We start from the raw sequence: 17,620 nt of genomic DNA, 5'->3' as shown, positions 1-17,620 counted from the left end.
GAAATGCGCTTGATGTTCCTCTTGTAATGCCATGCACGGGATGTCGTCTATATGAGCCCCTGGAGGGTCGATTCATATTTGCACCATTTAGGGTGCAAACCATTTAGGGTGATTGATTTGCCACTCAGGGTACGCCTACAGCGGTCTGAGTTTGTCTCTGCATTGCGAAGAGAGCTGTTGGTTTTATGAATAGAGCTGATATGCGTCTGTCAATAATTTGAATCAGAAAATATCCACTGCCAGGGCCCTGAGTGTGTGTGTGTGTGTGTGTGTGTGTGTGTGTGTGTGTGTGTGTGTGTGTGTGTGTGTGTGTGTGTGTGTGTGTATGTGTGTGTGTGTGTGTGTGTGTGTGTGTGTGTGTGTGTGTGTGTGTGTATTAACAGTTGCACGTCTGAAAAAGTATGAAATGCTGATTAATTGAGAAAGCAAACTTCAAGATGGAGGAACACACTTTCAGACAGCTGTGCTGTATCCACTATGGTACTCTACATCACAGTGATATAGCAACAAGCCATCTTTTCAGAATATTGAGATTATTCAGGATGTTTGCTGCTTTACTGCATCTTGGGGAAATGCACTGATGTGAGCTGAGTGATTGTGTTGATAAAGCTGCTATCACAAGGAAAATATGCAAAGAAAGATTCATTTTATGACTTTTTTCGTTGTAGACATTTATTCTGTTGATTTTGCAAACAATAAAGACCACTGAAAAGTTATGGCAATTCTACTTTAAAGCCCTCGGAGAAAGCTACAGAACAACTGTCTGAGTGCTCTGAAACGCATTTTGGTTGAATTTGTTGAAAAAGACGAGTCAGCAGAGGTAGTACAAATGTGTTGTTTTTAAAGAAGGATCCTGTTGTTACTGGGGATTTATATACAAATCCAACTGTCTAGACATGCATGTCTTTCTTTGGCACAAGATCTTTGGGAGTTTTGAGAAGTTATATGATAATAATAAGAGTAAAGCAACAGGTTATCTTTTTCTACAGAACAGAATTTCTGCATTTTGCAAATATGTTTTGTGTTACATTACATTACATTGCATTGCATTTAGCTGACGCTTTTATCCAAAGCGACTTACAATAAGTGCATTCGACCAGGAAGACACAACCTTGAAGAAAACAGAATCATATAAGTACATCAGGTTTCATAGAGCCAAGTATTTCAAGTGCTACTCAACTGGCTTTAGATAAGCCAGTCCTTTATTAGTATATAAGTGCTTTGTTAGCAATGCTTTGTTAGTAATTCTATCGCTCGAGGTGGAGTCGAAATAGATGAGTTTTCAGTCTGCGCCGGAAGGTGTGTAAGCTTTCTGCTGTCCTGATGTCAATGGGGAGCTCATTCCACCATTTTGGAGCCAGGATAGCAAACCCACGTGTTTTTGCTCATGGGAACTTGGGTCCCCCCTCGCAGCGTAAACCTCATGCGATCATGGACAGAATATGTTATATCTGACCCTGTAATAGTTTCTGTTTCTGTATGAGGATTTGAACATGTTTGGCAACACATGTTTATCATCTTGTAAAAAGTTAATCCCATTATTCCACTTCCATTACACTGTCCGTGCTTTAATAATAAAGACTGCATTTGACTCTCATACACAATACAGCCAATCGTTCAATTATACAAATGTTTAAACCCTTTACTTTTTGAGCCCTGTTAAAGTGTCAAACCAGACTGTAAACATCTACATGTCATTACCTTGGCTTATTATGCCTGTTTTGAAATGCCTTTGTAATAATGTATTTATGCTGTATTTGTTCTTAAATGTTTTTTGCTTTTAATCTGAAAAGCACTTTGAATCGCCACATGCTGAAAAGTGCTATATAAATTGCCTTGCCTTGCCTTGCCTTGCCTTACATGTCTTCACCCCCCACCCTTTTAATTCACTCCTTTCAACTAAATCCATGTTCATATTTGTCATTTTTTCCAATAAAGTAAAAAAATGCCTTAAAAGACGAGGAACAGCCTGTGTAACCGGGGTGGTTCATATCAATAATTCATGACCATTAATCAAATTTAAGAGACAGTTTTCCAACTACAAATTGTTGCAGCATTGTGCGAGGCCATTCCTCATCTCATCAGACAAAACCTCTCGATGCAGCTTGTGCTGTTTTACATATAATATCTATTATTTTCCCCTATTATTCTGTCTTTCTTTATTTCTTATCCTCTTTACTTTTTCTGTCTAATCCTAAATCATTTGAAGGACTCACGTATGGCAAATGCATGACACTTCCTTTCTGTACTATTGTCTTCCTCCCCGTTATTCTCTCTCTTTATTTCACTTTCTTGATAAATGTTACATCGAGCATGAATATTTTATTGACACATGCAATTTTGATGGGGATGCCACCATCTTTTCGGGATACAGTATGTAGGCCTAATTGTGCCATGTGCACTTCTCTCTCCTACTTTAACACAAAGGGGTAAAGAGCAGGACAGACACACAGAGAGAGAGAGAGAGAGAGAGAGAGAGAGAGAGAGAGAGAGAGAGAGAGAGAGAGAGAGAGAGAGATGTACTGTAGTACTGTGTGTGTGTCTTTAAATATTTGAACCTAAATATAAGCAGGTAAGCCGCTATAAACTTATGCATATTTTATTTGTTTTTCAAAGATTGTGTGTATGTAATGATACTTTTGACAACATTTGACAACCACATCATGTCACCACTCTGTGATTCTTTCCTCAATTGTTGTCCTTTGTTTAACACATAGCCAATGTAAATGTGAACATTGTCAACTGTGAACAATAATTAGCAAAATTGTATTGCATACAAAACAGTTTGTAATGACTTACATCTTAGTCGTGACACATAAGTGTAGTAGTGACACACTTTCATTCAAAACCATGATAACTGCTAAATGTGACAGAAAAACAAATGTGTTCCTTTCCATCAGTATCTAACATAGTATTTTATTCAGCAGCTAGTGCATTATGAGTGACTTCATTTAATTATTGTAACAAACTGATTTGCATTTACAAATATCTATTTTCATTTTTCTTTGTCTTATTACATAGTGCATGCACAGACACATACATAATTCATCCCCTCAACTGCAACCTCGCAAATCAACTCAATGGCATGCATCATTTTACCCCAACCAAAGTATATTCTCAAATCCACATTTCAGACAAATCCGGAAACCATATAGGTAACAAACCCTGAAATTGAAAAAAAGAAAAAAGTCTGCATCTGCAAACAATTGTCTGCTATGATGTGGTCCTTTACACACACATAGTTACACGCACAACCGCGCATGCACGCACACGCGCACGCACACACACACACACACACACACACACACACACACACACACACACACACACACACACACACACACACACACACACACACACACACACACACACACACACACACACACACACACAGGTGTCGCTTTCTTGTGTGATGAATCCGCAGATGCAGCCCCACCGCATTTGGCGCGCAGCAGCTGACGTCAGGAGCGGAGCGGAGTGAGGGGAGTTGAAATAGGGCAGAGCAGGAGAGCAGCGCTGAGAGGAAAAGCAGCCGGAGGAGCTGAAGGATGGCGAGCCGTTGCTGAGAGTTGGGACACGCTACCCGTCGCTTCAAACAAAGCTGCTTCTGATACACTAGCCCGTAATTAATCTGAAGCCTTTAAACCCTGCTGAGAGAGGAGTGGAACTAAAAGTGCGCAGTTGTCTCTCGTCGCTGCGAGGAAGATCTCTGGCATATTTGCACGAATTTCCTTTCCTTTCTGCCCTCTTGCTTTGGAATACCACAGGTAAGGTGCAAGATGTATTGCCTTATGCGGGATAGGGGCTCCACGGTCCTTTAAATACGTTTTAATGTATTTGACAAGTTTGGTTGTTCCGTGTGGGCAACGCTGTATCCGTCACTATTTGCATTGGGACTGTGAGTGAATGGAAACTGTAAAGAGGGTGGCAGTTGTGTGCTTTAATGTTGAATTAGTTTGTGAGTAGCTGAGGAGAAATGCATCAATAATAGAGAGCGAGCCACACAATTTACAGGCAGAAAGATATGTGTGAGGTGCAGCCTCATAGCGCAGGGCGATGTCAATGACAGTATTTAACTACACTGCCTATTGTGTGGCGCAACACGGGATGTGATTAATCATTCAATATGACCAGATGCCAGCTTTTGGTAGTCTCATAAAGCCGTGCAGGGGCTATGCCTGCTCGGAAACAACAGGATAGTGTTTGATGAATAGCTTCAGTAGGAGTCCTCTGCCCGGATGTGCCAGGGTTGCTCAAGCAACAGAGGGGCTGAGATGATAACATAGTGAGACACGCACATCCCTCGCCGGGCTCTCTGGCATGAAATACAGGTCCCAACAACCCCCCTCCTCACCCGGTCCTCCTGCCTCTTTTGGCTGGCAAGACTTCATCTGTTAACGATCAGTGTGTTATAAAGCATACACCCCCTCATCTACTCAACAGAAACTCTCAGGAATGTAAAGAAATTCCTAAACAAGACGCGATTGTCTTGTCTGATTGTGTTAAATGAGCTGGTTCAGCGCTCTCTCATGGGAACATCCTATCAGTGTCACCAGAGAGCTGGCACAGCAGCAGCAAAGCCTCCGTGACGGCCAGCGGAGTGGGAAATGAGGATTGGTCACCGCGCACGCTGCCGTGAAACAGCGCATATTGCGCCGGGGCTCTCCATGGTGCTGAAAACGCTCCAGCCTCTTGCTGCCATACTCCACTCCTCACCTTCCCCGCCAGCCCAGCCTATCGTTCCTTGGTTTGTTGAATTACCTCTCCACCTGGAACCAGATATGTGGCTAACATCCAGCAACACAATTAGGGCCATTCAACAGTGTGCTATCTGCGAACAACTGCTTGTAATTCCTAGCTTTCAGCTTTTGTGAGAGCCAGCAACCCCTTTAACTCTCAACTCCGGCACACACAAACACACATAGCAGACACACATCCGAGCACAGGGAGAGCTCTGGATCAATGTCTTGCCCTTGCTCCTGAATGAGAATATTAATGGCAGCTGTTCTCAGTTGGACCTGCAGTTTGCACCAACATAAAACCTCAAGGGGTTTACCTGGTCATTCACTGCAGGGGGAAACAAACCGGCAAGCCATCAAAGCTGACAAATGATCACCGGAGGAAAGAGTGACAGTCTGTGTTCATGGAGTAAATCAACAGTTTGATTTATAGTGTTTTTCAGAGCTAAGAATCCACTGCTAATCACCACTGAGGTTACACAACTTCAATTAAAGGATGATTAAACAATGGATAAGAGCCTTACATTAGCACATAACCCAATATCTGAACTACATTAAGTACATTTTCCAGCTTTGCGACTTCTGCAGGTTTTTTCTTTTAGTCACATCATGTCCCGAACCCTGTCCCATCAATTCTGCATCCCACCCTGGGGTCACAGTCAGCGGGTTGATAACATAATGATGTGGCCCAGAAAAGTGACTCAGTCGGGCTTATTACAGTCCGCAATCTGGTGTGTAACTTATTAGCTGTCTCACAGAGAGCCATTACAACGCGGTGTCCAGCAGATTATGGCTGCGTGTTGTGCTTCAGAGACAGCCTAATAGTGGGATGACTCACACACTTAAAGATTGACGCTGAAGACACACAAGAGCCACATTGGAGTATGCACACACACACGCACACACACACACACACACACACACACACACACACACACACACACACACACACACACACACACACACACACACACACACACACACACACACACACACACACACACACACACACACACACACACACACACACACACAGACACACAGATAAATGCACACAAGAAAACCTACACTGTAACATTTTTTAATTCCCCTCGCTTAGCATTTAAAGGGCTAGAAATAACTTGCAGCATACATGAATTGATGCATGTGTGCAGTGTGTCATGCATGTTAGTTGGATAAAGCTACATATTTTAAGAATAGCAGTAAAGGTCTGATCTTCCGAGGTTCTACACGCTTCCACAGATCTTGCTTGTGAGGATATTCTTACTGCAGCAGTCTATTTAACTATGTCCTCTGGCTAGATTTAGACATATTAACATAAGTAAGTAATTTTTTTGACAGAGTGACTGGCTAAATACAATCTGTGTGAGCTTTCTCTAGATAAGAAACTGTTAACTTTGTCAGTACTCGATTTGGTGTTCAGATTGGATGACTGGATTTCGAGTTCCTAGACTTTTTTGTCGGAGTTGAATAATAATGTATGCACATACAAATTAACAGTATCCCCTGGCTTGTTTTGAAATCAATGTAATAACATGAGTGTGTTAATGTGTTGATCCCAGCTTGTGAAAGGTCAGAGGTCAGAGTCAGTCATGCTCCAGGACATTTTAGGTGATTGAGGGCTTTCTACCATAGAAAAACACGTTGTACTGGAAAAAAGCACTCTCTGCCCACTTGACTTCCCACATGCTTCTTCTTTCTTTCTGCAGTACTCGGGACTGTTTTTAAGTTGTTTCGTATTTTAAAATATGTTCCTGAAGTTGGCAAAGTTCTAGCATTTTGGTCGCTATTAAGGTTAAGGAGAATAAATAGGCTGCGGGACAGAGTAGCATTTCGATCATTCTTACTCCTGTTCTGCGTTTCATAGCAAGTTGTGGCCGGAGAAGAAAAATCCTTTCTTGCCCAAGTTTGATGCCAATCTTCTCTGTGAACATACAGGCCAGATGGCAAAGCGTAAAGGGCTTGCTACTAAACATATTAAATGCAACTAAGCCTAGAAAGATTCAGAGCACATGCATATTTACCATGGTAGATATTTGGAATTTCAAACATTTATGCTAAGGTTTTTTATTTTTATTTTTTCTTCTATACACAGAGTACGCTAGACATGACCCATTCTTTAAACAAATATAAATTCAAGGTAGATTTTGCATGCTTTATACAATCCACATATAAAGAGCCATGGGTGACAAGTCCATATAAGATTGAAGAAGAATAAATTACATTTTTCAATTATAATGCCCCTCTCATGAACAGTTGAAATGCCTGGCATCACAGCGCCTGAACCCCATGCAGAGCTTGTCTAATCAGGAGCAGAATTTATTTCCACACAACAAAGCCACCCCCTCGGGTAAACCAAACCCACTTCCTCCCCTTTTTTTCCTTCTTTACGCTTCGTGACTTTGATTTGTTTAGCTTTGCAAGTGTTCCAAAGAAGTATAACGAGCCATACTCTAAAACAAAGGAAAACACGCATTACAGATGTTGAGTCCCACTCTTCTGAGCTGGCGCTTTCACCATACGCTCACATCCTGATCACAAGATTAGTTTTAAATTGAACTGATGAAACTCTTACTCGTGGGTTAAGCTGGTCCACACTGGTACTCACACACACTCACGACCAGGGAAGTATTACATGATTAACATGAGGCATGTGACAATGAGGAGCACTTAATATAAATGAGACTGAAACTGAGGGGCACCAGTTACTCGCACCATTACATTCTGTATCCTTTTTAATCCAGAGACATATTGCCGTGTCCGTCTGATCACCCGAGGAGTGCTTTGTACTCCCTGCAGAGAGCAGAGCCACAAAATGTGGGCAACACGGTTCACTTGAAATTCCGATCACTAATGTTGAACTTCTAGAAATGACCTTTACCACCGCATCCCATATGAACACAGCAGCTGAGCTCAGAGCATCAGCAGCGCAGCTCTGAGCAAAGAGTGCTCGCTGCATCCTCTGCCTGAATGGAGGAAACTGACGAAAGAGTCGGTCGAGAGGGAGAAACGAGCTGGAGGTTACTGAAAGGTCACCAGAAAAGATTGTTTTTTTCTGCAGTGAAGTCAGTCTGCCATCTGCCTGTCCCCCACTGCACTTATTTGAACTTTATAGAAGTTATTATGCTTTCAGTTGTGACGTCACATCTGGAAAGGTGGTGTGACTCAACACAAATGTTACTGCAATCATTTCAACATGTCTTATGCCTCCTGTGTAAAGAATACAGTGTGACTGTGAGGTTGAGTAATCAATACGATCAGCTTCCTTTGTTAAGATAATGGTTAGTTGCAAAGGCAAAATGATGAGAGGAAATACCTTCGAGATGCAGTGAATACAGGACAATTATATTTAGAAAGTTCTCTGTAGAAAGTGTTCAAAAGCTCTAAGAACTCAAGGTGCTTATTATTTTCTCATATATACTGCTCCCAAGGTCAAACATGAGCTTGTGCCATATGTTTAACTTGATATTTTAAACATTATCTTAAAAAGGACGGTCATAGTTTCACTGCCAAATACATCTTTGTGGTATTGCATTACATTCAATACTGTGGGCAATATATGCTAGGCCTGTAAGTGGCGCTGTAGTCTGCCACAAAAGCAGCGAAGAAGACTTCCCGCCCATGGTTGCCATGGTTGCCCTTCTGTTTATTCTCCGCTGTGGTTCTTTTTCTCCCTCCCCGAGGCAAGCGTTTGCTCCTGCTGCTGTTATTCAATGCAATCCCTCCCTCGCTGTAATTCTCTCCGGTAGTCCACCAGCAGATGACAAACACCCACCTCTCCGCCTCTTCCAAGGAACGAGGGGACCGTGCGGCAGAGTTTCAGTTAGATTTTTTTCCGCCGGTCAACATGTCCGTTAACGTTGAAATCTTCTGGACAAAATTAGAAAAGTGCCGGTCAAATGTCTTCTTTGTTATTTATTGAGCTTTAAAACAAATGAATAACGACTCTATATAATCATATAAGAATAAACACGGAGGACAAAGCCTCTCTTTTTATCCCCCTCTTCTGACAGCCCAACAGCTGATCTCAAAGCACGCTCCCCTCTCCAGCAGGGGGGCGTGGTCAGCTGCAGCTCATTTGCATTCGATCTACATCACAGAATCAGCCCTTGCAAAAACAGGGCTGGAAAAGAGCAAATAGAGCGAAATGAGGCATGGTTAAAATTCAGGATCTGTTTGGTATTTTGAAAAAAAAACTTCACAGACATGTTTTATATAGGTATGGCCCTACAATATATTTGTCAAATATAGCATGATAGGTCCACTTTAAGATATACCGTTCCACTCTGTTAGATTTGGTAGGAAATCTCATATCACAAAACAGAGAGATGACCCTGTTCTTTCACAGCAAACTGAGAAAAAATAATCTAGAAGTTCTGCCCAATTATATAACAAGTAAAGGTTTTGAAGCCTTCTTTCAAAGTTCCCCTTGGATTTACTAATGTGGCTTTATCCCTTGAAACCAGCTTTCCTGATATTTTGACTTTAAAAAAGTTAGATTTATGATTTGATTTGAAACTTGCGCTGAAGTAGGACACCCATGACAACCGCCAGCGCGGATTGTTACAGCCTGTCAAAGTAGCAAACTCCTCACCAAACAAACCCCTCCGTGAACCTTAATAACTATCTTGCTACAAAGTCTAAATAGTATTGGCAAAAAATACATATTTATAAGTTTGAATCTGTAGAGACTAAGTGTGGGTTTCTCATTCACCTGACTATAGTTGGCGCTATCTTGATTGATGATGATTACAAACCACATTGTGCCTCTGAAAAGCCATTTATGCTTAAAAGGGTGTTTTTCGATTTGTCTCAAATACAGACATCCTTCATGTTGTTTTCAAACACTTTGCCACCGCTCTATAATTAGCAACCGCAGTCATGTTAGCCAGGCAGACCGCCCTGTTCTGGCACTGCAGATCCTCCTGATATCCTCTTTGCTCTTGCAGCCATGTCATACAGCCAGCGGGGGGATTTCTGGATTTAACAAGTCACTTGCTGTTTGTGTGTCTTTCAGCCCCACCTGACAAGCAGGATGTGGGGTTTTAACACCCTTGGGCTGCCTATCTGTCACAGGCACTTGTCAGAGAAAAAGCCAAAAGTCAATATCAGTGTTGAAGAAGAAAGGTAAAGAGAGAGAGGGGGTTTAGTAGAGTATGACACAGAAAGGAGGAGCCTCTTACTCTTCCTCTCACTGCTTTCGAGATGGGGTCTTAATACTACCTCACAGCCCGAAGCCCTGTCTCTGCTCCAGAGACACAACATGGCAAAGAGAGAGTCTCAGGTAGTCATTACTTTTGAAGTAAAGCAGTAGAAGCCAAGTTGATAAGGACATTTGGTCTTGCTAAACCCCCATAACCTGCCTTGTGTTGTTTCTGTATTTGCTGTGTCTTTTCTTGGAGGCTGACTCACTGTTTTATCTCTATTACAAGAACATAATGTGAAACATTCCGTTTGCTCTGCTTGTTTGCTTCTGGCTTCTGCCTGATGTTAGAGTTGTATTGTGTTTACCAATTGCTATACTTTTCTTCCTTTTTCTCTCAAATGTAGTTATTTATTCTCAACACATTCCCTGCATACTGTTTACATTAAAGAACTTTAATTAGTTTAGTTTTGCACATTTTATCTTCATTACTACAAATCAGAAATGCTTTACTTCACAGCTAACCATTTAACGTAATAAAGGGTGTTTTGTTTGCCATTATATTTTGATATGGTACACAAAGTAGCAATTGGCAGACACTTTCTTCAAGGGTTGTGAAATTAATATGTTCCTTATTTGTCAGAAAATCCCATGAAAAGACCAAAACCACTAATGAATTGATCTAATAACAAATATTGTTTGCATATCCAAGCACCTGTATAGCTTACTCCTCTCTGCCTTAGACCACCATTGTTGTCCAAAGATTATTAAAACGCCAATGAGCCGCACCGTAACACTGAGTGACTTTATCCCTCATTACTATAATCATGGTAATGTACATGGTAATGAAGGATAGTGTCACTCATGATTATGTTAACTATATTTCATTTGGATTCAATTCCAAATACACCATCCTGCTGCGAAAATACTCACTCGAGCACAAAATCACCGGCTGAAAATGTCCCCGAACAAATTGACTGTCTGGCTGCTTCAGGAATAGATTTAGTTTATAAATGTATGACAATTGTGACAGAGGACCGATAAGAGACAAACAAACTAACCGTTGTTTTTGGTCGTGTAATGGTATTTATTGCATATTGCCTGTCTATGTTTTTACAATCAATCTCTTTGGACACATTTTAAGCGCCTGCTAATTGATTTTCATATCAGCAATGAGCAAAAACCCATGGTTGCCTAGAACAATGTTAAAAAGGAAAGACATCAGCAAAATGTAGGATGTAAAACCATGGCTCAAAGGACTAAAGGACGCTTAAAGGAAACTGCAATTTGGTGAAAAATAACTCATTACAAGGGACACATTTCACAATTCATATTATCTGGTCAATTGATGATAAGTGACAGAGATCAAATGTGCAACAACACTGGTTTGGTCCTATTATAAACTTTATAGCCAGTTTTGGAAATTGAATTGCTGGAAATGAACTCTTCCATGTCTGGATATTCCCTTTAGTTCCAACTGCTCACAGTCATCATTAATTGGGTCTTAACCATTTGTAATTAGCTCAACATGTTCTGAACAAAATCCTTTTAATTGAGAGCTGCCTGGATCTTGGCTGATAAAGCCTGTCAGCTTTTAACCACCGTCTCCTTTCCAAGGGGCAATGATTATGAGCCTTTTACACTGCAGTGCATGACGGTTCATAACCTTGTCTTTCCGGGCTACTGTGCTAAATCAATTCTCTTTGGGAAACACCACTCCAGAGCGTCCTGAGATTTATCACATAACTTGTCATAAAAAAAATAATAAAAGGAGGAAAACGCTGAAAGAATGTATATCCTCTTCACCTGGAGTGTCTGGGAGATAACTAGGGTTAGCTTCTGATCCTGATGCCAGACAGATTGACACCTCTGGTCTCTTCCATATCTTCCCCAACCACACAGGAACAAGAATAAATGAAAAATAGACGAACGAATCGCTGCCGCACGCAAAGTGTCTCGGAAAACATTTTGGGCGAAGGTGATCCCCTTGGTGGCAGGATGATAGCAGAGATTTAACTGAAGAGGAGCATGAGTTGGAGGCAGCTAGAGAGGTTTGTTCCAAATTGAGGCATGCACCATGTAGGGAAACAGTGACACCTGCTTCACAGAATGATTGAGGGCAAATCTTAGCTTCTAATTTTAAACATTATCAGGTTAACCAAGCTGACAAAACACATCACTCTTCCACATAGCGTTCTTCTCATAATTGGAGGAACATTTTCTAAAAATACATAGATGTCAGTTGCTCAATAGAATGCTTCATATGCAAGTATTTCACTTCAAAGAGTGAACTGCAAACGTTACGGTTTCAGCAAGTGGTGTTCAATGTTCACAGATGTTTTTTTTTTATGCTCATTCTGACTTACTTTGTAATATTTGTAAATGCTCAGCAACTTGCAGAGAGCAAGCATGCTGAGTGGGGACTGACTGTCGTACTGGAACTGCGCGTGTTATTTGTAACTGTGACAGCAAACGTAGCTGGAGCACAGAGCTGGAAAGAGAGCAGGAAGGAGAGCTAAACCTGTTCCACGATCACTTGGATTTCTCTCAGAGGTCAGGTGGAGGCAGTCCCATGCCGTAACAAAGAGAAACCGTATGCAGAGATCATTTATACACCAATTTGAATAGACTCGACTTCATTACAATACTTTTAGTCTCATTTAGTTCCATTTGAGTTAAATCATATCTATTCAAAGTTTAAAATGATACGGTATAACCAAATAAGGTCTGAGACCTTCTTATCTAAGTTTTGACAACATAGTGTTTTGACATCTTTAAATGACTTAAAGGTGGGGGAGGTAAGTTTGAGAAACCGGCTCGAGAGACACTTGTTGTTATATTCCATGGAATGCTCTTAACATCCCGATAGCAATGAATATCTTAAGTGCTTTGACAAAAAATCCATAAAAACAATTCATCTGTGGAAGCCGTAGCGCTGTAAAAAGCACGACCAATCATCTGAACCGGTCCGGCTAAAGTAACTGGATGGCCTACCTGCCTGTCAGCCTTCCACCTGTGCACAAACTTATCTCGTGCCCTCATTGGTCATGTGCACGTGCGTGTGTGTTGGAGGAGGGGCTCTGTAAGGAAGTCTGAAGGAAGTGGCAGATTTGTTCCGGTTGTGTATTTTCATATTCTAGCGCACTCGAGCTGGTTTCTCAAAATGACCTACCCCACCTTTAAAGACGACTGTATGCATGCTAACATTTGTATGACATTTGTCTTGCATTTGTTATAAATCAATGCAAGAAAATAGAACATAGAGGTACACAAATTGTAGGTGGTGGTACGTTTATGCCATCATCATTGTGACAGGAAAATACTCATAACAAAATATCTGCACATTTTGTTTTCTGTTTGTTAACATTTTTCTTTAGCATAAGATTAGCATATCATGTTTTAACTAACACTGTTAAAAAAAGAAAGAAGTGTGCTGATTGCTTGGATCTCCACATTGCTGCTTGCAGCTTTCTGGAGAGCCTCTCATTTGAACAACTTCCCACTCAACACTTCACTTCCATACAGTAGTATATACAAACATAAACTTCTTCCAATTGTGGTTAGATAGTGAAGAATTCAGGTTATGATAAATGCTTTCTAAAGTGAATGCCTTTGTTCGGCTAATTCCCGACTATGTTTTTGTAATGCCTGGCAAGGTGAATCTTGCCCATAGATTTATGACCAGTTTATCAAAAGATAAGTTGAAAATACACCCTAGTCAAACATTGAAAATAGTAAAAAATGCTTTCCACAAAAGAAACCGGTAACATTAGTCAACATCACTGCAGGGGAACATTATGTTCTCTAGGATCCATACATGATATTGCCAACACATCTCACCATTATCCGCAGCCTGACAGTTGTTCGTTCTCTTCAGAGCAGAAGCCAGATGTTTTGTACTTTTTCACACAGAGGAAGAAAGGGCTTTTTGGGTTGTCTGTGTGAGAAGTATAGAACTTGTCACATAATCACGCAATTATCATTTTCTACCAATAGCCATACTTACTCCCCCAGGCTCAGGGTCAACATTTGTTCCAATTTAGTCTAGATGTGTGTAATCATACTTTGATAAGAGCCTCAATTTTAGTTCACCACATTCGTGTTTACTGTATAGTCATATTAAAATAAGTTACTTTTTAGCAAAGTGAAGAGCAATTCATTTTTGAAATGAGGAAAACTGCCGGATGAAGAAGTTTTGACTGTGCAAAGAAAGTGGGGTGAGGCTATACATTAGATTATTATGTGTAATATAGTACAATATAATCATTAAACAATTTTAAAGAATAGTGAGATAACGTTTTTTTTACTGGTGTATTGTTTGGTCAACAACTTAACACAAAGTAACTTTGAGCTCTTAGAAAAACATAGATAAGGTATTTCTATTGTTTAAATGCAGAATACCAACTTAAATCTAAAGTCTACTCATATACTCATATTAGCCTCTTGAATAGTCTCTCACACATTACGATTCATTTAGAAATATTGAAAGGAAACTCAATCATGATGAAACTTATTTCAAACGTTAATCATTCAAATGCTCTCATGCAGGTCTGAGACATTTCACATCTTTAACAATCCCATATCTTCATGAGACCAGGCTGTTTGTGTGTGTGTCTCCATGTGCCTATCCATGCATTCATTAAGAAACCTTTGCAGTCATTCAAAATTAAACAGTGGGTGAACATTTATATTTTACCTCGACCTAGAAACAAGTCTGAATGTCGCTGATGCGTCTGAAAGGCTTGTGAGATGTCACCTTGCTCCAAATGCCCCATCTTAAAACGTGATGGTGAGCAGATGGTGCTTTGCTGAACCCGAGCGCTGCACATTTCAGGCATTAAGCTGACTTCTTCCTTTAGTTTCATTACGTTTAAAGATATAGAATAGATCTTCAATTCCTGGATTGTCAGCAACCCAAACAACCAATGAAAGTCAAAATGTGGTATAGTCTACAAGTTATCATTTGTTATTCCCTATTGGACACAACAAGTCTGTCTTAATACAATACTCACAGTTTATACAGTATGTATATCAAGTCAGTCCCTCACAATTCTGTACGTCATGTTCATTTCCTCCTGTTTTGTATTCGTCCCTTTTGTTTCTTCTCACTTTTTCATTTTTAAACCTTTTATTACAAGCTTGTGATTCATTTAATTACGTGGCTCAGGTTATAATTTAAAAATCACTTTCCTCTTTACCTGCAAGACATATAAAGAAAATGAAATTAACTTCCAGAAAGTAAGCGACTGGAAGAAGCTGCAGGACTCTTCAGTGCCCAACAGTACTTTTGTGCCCTTTAAATGTGAAGTTCTGAAAGAAAGAAACATGAAAAAGTGGAAATAGGGCTTGAAGGTAGCTTGGATGTGAATAGATTATATTTAATGTTTGGCATATTGAGTCTTTTTGTAATACAAGTACATTGAAGCAGTCTGATCTGACTGAAGCTGCCAAAAGGGACACTCTGTCTCTTTAAGCTTTTTAATATGCTGCTCGAATAATGGCTTCCTCATAGACTTTCTCCCTCCTGATGAATTTCAAAATGGACCATTCAATCCACACCCCCAAGGCTCTGTTTGTGTGTGTACAAATGAACAAAGTGTGTTGAGCTGTGTGTAGGCCAACACCAGGAGGCCAGGCCACACATTAAGACAGTGACTGGCAGATCTCATTTGGTGTTTAATTTAACAAGAGAGAGCTTTCATCTGTGAGGGCCCTTAGCCTCCGACTAGCTAGCTGAAGGATGTTGGTGGTTCCTTGCCGAATGATGTAAACACTGACAGGACTTTATTTCCTATGGTTAGCAGTGCTGCAAAGAAGATATAGCTACATATTATAATAAAGGTGATTTCTAGGGGAATTGTTGTTTTTGCTAAATGATGTTCCATGATGTTATACACAAATGTGACCTGCTCCATCTAAATCAGTCGCATTGACCCGAAGACACATTTTGAGTTATATACACTGTTGTAAAGAGGAGATTCCTAGCTTTCTACTGATATCAGGATTGTTGTTGTACTCCAAATATTAAGCAACCGAGTCATCATTTTGAGAAAAAGGCCTTCAAAGTTTCCTCTTCCCTAGAATCCATCGATCTGGTTATTAGCGGCTAATAAAGGACCAAAGTAGTACGGAGGAAACATATTTTTGTTTGTATTACTGGTCTGGGGGAAGCTCGCGAGTGTGTGTGTGTGTTTGTGTATTTTTGCGCTTGTTTCCCGGGGAAAACCTTCACGAGAAACGCCGGCTGTTGTTATTCCTGCTGTGACGTCAAGTTACTCCGTTCTCCGCTTGTAATTATGCCTTTACAAGCTTCAAAGTTGTATTTATCATCTGAATTTGCCGAAACAAGTTTAATATTCTGGAAGCCAAGACTTTGTTTATTTGGAATCAGAAGAAAACAAACTGTAACGGACCCTGCCGTGTTATCTATGATTACTATACGCCTTTACTTCATAATTTCAGCCGGAGGGAGGGGGGCGGCGCTGCGGAAGAGCCGAGTGCGAGTTGAGAGGTGCCTGTGTCATCTTCCCTTTACAAGCTTCAAAAATGTATTTAACGGGAGATAGATTTTGGCAATAAAACTTTCATGTTCTGAAAGCCAAGACTTTGTTTATTTAAAATCAAACAAAACGCCCGAACCCCCGAAAAACTAGTTTTTTACACAAATCCACGTTTATTTTGAAATGAGCCGTTGCGACTTCCGACTGATTTCGATAGAGCGGGTCACAAATATTGTTTTACAGCACTTATTTGACACTTCTCATTATTTTTCAGATTATAATTTCAGAAGCATACTTAATTAATTATTGTCCAATTGGTAGCTCTATGTGTAACAAGAAAACGTTTACTTACGAGTCCACTTACTAGCTTTTTTCCTGAGCTTTCAAACACATCTCAAAGTTTGACATCTAGGCCAGCTTCAGTTTCCTCAAAAGGACTGCGAGAGAAAGTTGAAAAATGAGAGTAAATGGACTGTAGGAGTTGGGTCATACATACTGTAATAATCAATATACAAATGATCACACATAATGATACTCATAACGACAGGGGCAAATCTTCCTGCATCCACTTTCTCGTATTTTGGATCAATGTCGGTTTTCTTGCTCAAGTCTATGCTTTTATTTAGCTCATTTACAGATGCAGCCAGAGGTTTCAATGAAAAGCTCTTATGAAAAAGGAGGTGACTAGCCATTGAAATAGTGGAAAAGGAAACGGAAAAGAAGAGAGAAAAGGTATGGCGCACATTGATTATATGATAAATGACGATACATGATGATATATGATATGAATGGGATTGTCTCTTCTACTCTCATTGTGATATTGTAAAGAAAAAGAAGATTTTATCTTTGACAAATACTGTTCATTACAGTTGCAAAGTGTCTCATCTTATCAGTGTATTAATATGATGATATGTTTCAAAATATGTCTTTATTTCTTTATTGCAAAATGCACAAATCGATATGTAAAGCAGAAAACACATTTGCCGCCAGCAGGACGACGGCATCTACAGGTCAAGGTGAATCACAACACCCTTTCAATATTAAATATTCTAGTGAGGAGATGCTGCGGACACATAACACCACAAACCCCTGCGCTGTTTGAGATGCATCACATGTGCCCTTCTTTCAGTTCAATTGCACACTTTATGGCCCCCTAAGGGACATTTGTTTTCAGACTGGCGATGCTGTAAAGTACAAAATAAAATCCCATAATAAAGTTTAAGACCACAATAGAAACA

The 17,620-nt window shown here is 40.3% G+C and overlaps 1 protein-coding gene across 1 annotated transcript in view; it reads left to right on the top strand.

Annotated features, from left to right (window-relative positions):
- The first annotated feature begins 3,480 nt into the window (after positions 1 to 3,480).
- fstl4 (follistatin-like 4) overlaps positions 3,481 to 17,620 on the top strand; it is a 242,604-nt gene continuing 228,464 nt past the window's right edge. Inside the window, exon 1 of the mRNA XM_071205519.1 lies at positions 3,481 to 3,772. The gene's annotated coding sequence lies outside the window, so the exon portion shown is untranslated. The remainder of the gene's footprint in view (positions 3,773 to 17,620) is intronic.

The sequence above is a fragment of the Pseudochaenichthys georgianus genome, chromosome 14 (assembly GCF_902827115.2).
Source record: "Pseudochaenichthys georgianus chromosome 14, fPseGeo1.2, whole genome shotgun sequence".
Lineage (NCBI taxonomy): Eukaryota > Metazoa > Chordata > Actinopteri > Perciformes > Channichthyidae > Pseudochaenichthys > Pseudochaenichthys georgianus.
Note: the sequence above shows the minus strand (reverse complement) of the source record. Positions and strands in the feature narration are given on the sequence as shown.